A 3,751-nucleotide genomic window follows, 5' to 3' on the forward strand; every position below is an offset into this window, starting at 1 on the left:
TCCCTTCCCTTCCCTTCCCTTCCCTTCCCTTCCCTTCCCTTCCTTTCCCAAACCTTCCCAAACCTTCCCAAACCTTTTCTGTTTCCTTTTCTTTTCTTCCTTTTCCATTTTTCTCTTTTTCTTTCCTTTCCTTTTTTTTTAAATTTTATTTTAATTTTTTAAATTATTTCCTTTCCTTTTCCCAGGATTAGGAACCCAACCTTCCTCTTCCTTTTGACATTTTCACCACCTTTCGTGGAAGTTGTGCTCCATTCCTTATCCCTTTCCAGCAGTTTTTCTGGAAGTTGTGCTCCATTCCTTATCCCTTTCCAGCAGTTTTTGTGGAAGTTGTGCTCCATTCCTTATCCCTTTCCATCAGTTTTTCTGGAAGTTGTGCTCTGTTCCTTATCCCTTTCCAGCAGCTCTCCCTGCAGCCCTCGGAGCTGAGCTCTGCTGTAAATCAATAACCAGGATCATTCCCGATGGCTTTTCCCTCCCCTGGGTGTTTCCCTTTTCTCCCTAATTTAGGAGCCACCGGAGCTTGAAAACCGGGAGGAGCTCCAGGACAACCCGCTGCATTCCTGATGAAAGGATCCGGGGGTGGAACCCAAGGGTGGCGGCGACCTTGGGAGCCCAACCTGTCCCCAGGCAGGGGAAGGAACATTCCAGAGCTTCCCAGGAGCCGCGGGAGGAGGGGGAGATCCCGGGAAAAGAGCAGAGATTGTGCCGATAGCGACCAAAGGAGCTGATGCGCATCGGGAACAGGAGCTTTGTGCCTCACCTCAGACGCTCCTAAACCACCTCAGCTCCTGCCCCTCAGAGCTTTTCACCATCCCATTGATGCCAAAGGAGAAAAAAACTCCATGAACTTTGTGATAAACAAAGTCTCGAGTTTCTATAAATATATAATAATATATAATATATAATTCTATAATATATATAATATATTATATAATTCTATAATATATAATAATATATAATATCTGCACACCTACTACAGTGTACATTTGGCATTTATTTTAGCTACTTCATGCATATTAATTATATCATATACATATACATTTTACAGTTTTTTGCTAAATATTTAATATATGGGTTTTCTTACAGCTAAAGCTAAATGGTTTTCTCTACAACCAGTCATAATTCATCCATTCTTGGATGAACAGGCCCCTAAAAGATTTAAAGTTCTACCATATTTTATTCTTAGGATAGTAGGGAGGTTTTAGGGCCCCTTGACCTTGCAAGGGTCTGTTTTATTTCTTTGTGAGGGTGTAATTAAGTTTTACAATCCATTTGTTTTATTTTGATGTAATCACCCATTTGTGTCACAAATCACAATTATTTATCATAAACTTCACTGCATTTATTTGGTTTAAGGGTATTTTATTGGGTTTTTTTTCAGGAGGAGGGGGCCCAGGAGAACCTCAGGAGGTTCAACCAGTCTCAGAGAAGAATTCCCTGAGGGCAGCCCTGGGGAGAAGGATTTTGGGGATTCTCGTGGGTGAAAAGGTGGAGATGAGCCAGCAGTGTGTGTTGGCAGCTCTGAGATCCAACAGATCCTGGGCTGATCCCCCAGCGTGGGCAGCAGGGCAGGGGGGGATTGTGCCCCTCTGCCCCCTCGGGTGAGACCCCCCTGCAGAGCTGCTCCAGCCCTGGGGAACAGCCCAGCAAGGACATGGAGCTGCTGGAGAGAGTCCAGAGGAGGCCCCAAGAGGATCCCAGGGCTGGAGCAGCTCTGCTGGGAGGAAAGGCTGGGAGAGCTGGGATTGTTCAGCCTGGAGAGGAGAAGCTTTGGGGTGACCTGATTGTGGCCTTCCAGGGCCTGAAGGGGCTCCAGGAAAGATGGAGAGAGACTATTTCCAAGGGCTGGAGGGACAGGACAAGGGGGAATGGCTTCAAAGTGACAGAGAGTAGGGTTAGATGGGATATTGGGAAGGAATAGGGTGGTGAGGGACTGGAATGGAATTCCCAGAGGAGCTGTGGCTGCCCCTGGATCCCTGGAAGTGTCCAAGGCCAGGTTGGATAAACTTGGAACAACCTGGGCTGGTGGAAGGTGTCCCTGCCCATGGCAGGGGTTGGAATTGGATGATCCTTAAGGTCCTTCCATCCCAAACCATTCCAGGATTCCATGATTCCACCTGATTGTGGCCTTCCAGGGCCTGAAGGAGCTCCAAGAAAAATGGAGAGAGACTATTTCCAAGGGCTGGAGTGACTGGACAAGGGGGAATGGCTTCAAACTGAGAGAGAGCAGGGATAGATGGGATATTGGGAAGGAATTCTTGACTGTGAGGGTGGGGAGGGGCTGGGATAGAATTCCCAGAGAAGCTGTGGCTGCCCCTGGATCCCTGGAAGTGTCCAAGGCCAGGCTGGACCTGGAACAACCTGGGCTGGTGGAAGGTGTCCCTGCCCATGGCAGGGGGTGGGATGAGATGATCCTCAAGGTCCTTCCATCCCAAACCAGTCTGGGATTCTTCCCTGCCCTGGGACAACTCCTGCTCTTCCAAACCACAGTTTGACCTTTCCAGGCTCTGCCTCCCATTTCCTCCATCCATCCCAAAAGCCTCCTTTTCCAGGATATTCCACGAAAAATCCTATTCAATAAAACCTTCAATTTTCCCCCTTTGAAAGGCTTTTATGCTCCAATCAACCCCTCTGGCCTAATTTCTCATGGACAGACTCGTCTCCCTTCAAAATCTCCCACAAACAGACAGGTCTGACCCTCTTTAAACCGAGCCAGACATTTAAATTGAGTTTAAAAACTCCCCAAAATCTCACTACTTTCATTTTAAACTTACTTTGAGCACAGCACCCCCCCCCCAAAAAAAAAAAGAAAATAAAAAAATACTCATAAAGAAACCCCCCAGCCTTTTTTAGCAGTTTGTTCTGCTGTTAAATGTTATTAAAATTTTATTTTATTTCTTGCTTAAATCTGCCTGGTTCTCACTGACAGGCATTTTTTCTTGTTCTTGGTTTCTTGTTCTGGTTTTCTCCACTGCGTTGACTGAAAATGTCTCATGACTCTCGAAGCAAAACCTCTTCAACAGCACAACCTGAAGGGTTAAAGGGTCAAAATAGAGATTAAAACAAAAAAAAACAATTTTTTTTTCTTCCTCCAAACGTTTTTCCATTTATTTATAATCAAATCCCGTATAATCTGATTTTATTTTAATTTTTTAATTTTTTTTTGCCTTTCTGACCAGCTGCTTTTCGCCGGAGAAATTCGGATTTTTAAAGTCGCAGCGCTTTTATTTTATTTTTTTTTTAAATAAAAGCAGCGCTTTTGAGCCCTCCGAGGTTTTATTTTACCGCTAGATGGTGGTGGCAGCGCTCGGAACGTTCCCCTGGCTCCGTTCCAGGGAATATTTAACGATTTCCACCCCCCGGGAAGCTTTTCCTGCGGGCAAAGAAATCATTCGAGTTAATCGCTGCCCATTTACGTTGAAAGACGCGCTCCGGCCTCAAATATTGAGGGGGAAAATCCGATTTTTGAACAAGAAAGGATGAATCTTTAAATCCTAAATTTAGGGAGATTCAGGTTTATTTATATTTTATTTTTAATTTCTGATGTCTGCGACGGGGGAGGTTTAATTGGAATTAATTTGGGGTTTGAACTTTCAAGCTCTCAGGGCAAAGAGGTCCTTGGTGATCACGATCTCAGCTTTAGGATTAATTAATTCTATTAAATAGAATTAATTAATATGATTATAATTAAATGTAATTACATTTATATAATATATAATATATAATATATAATATATAATATATAATATAT

Source organism: Neopelma chrysocephalum, unplaced genomic scaffold (genome assembly GCF_003984885.1).
Source record: "Neopelma chrysocephalum unplaced genomic scaffold, ASM398488v2 Primary Assembly neopelma1_219, whole genome shotgun sequence".
Taxonomy (NCBI): Eukaryota; Metazoa; Chordata; class Aves; order Passeriformes; family Pipridae; genus Neopelma; species Neopelma chrysocephalum.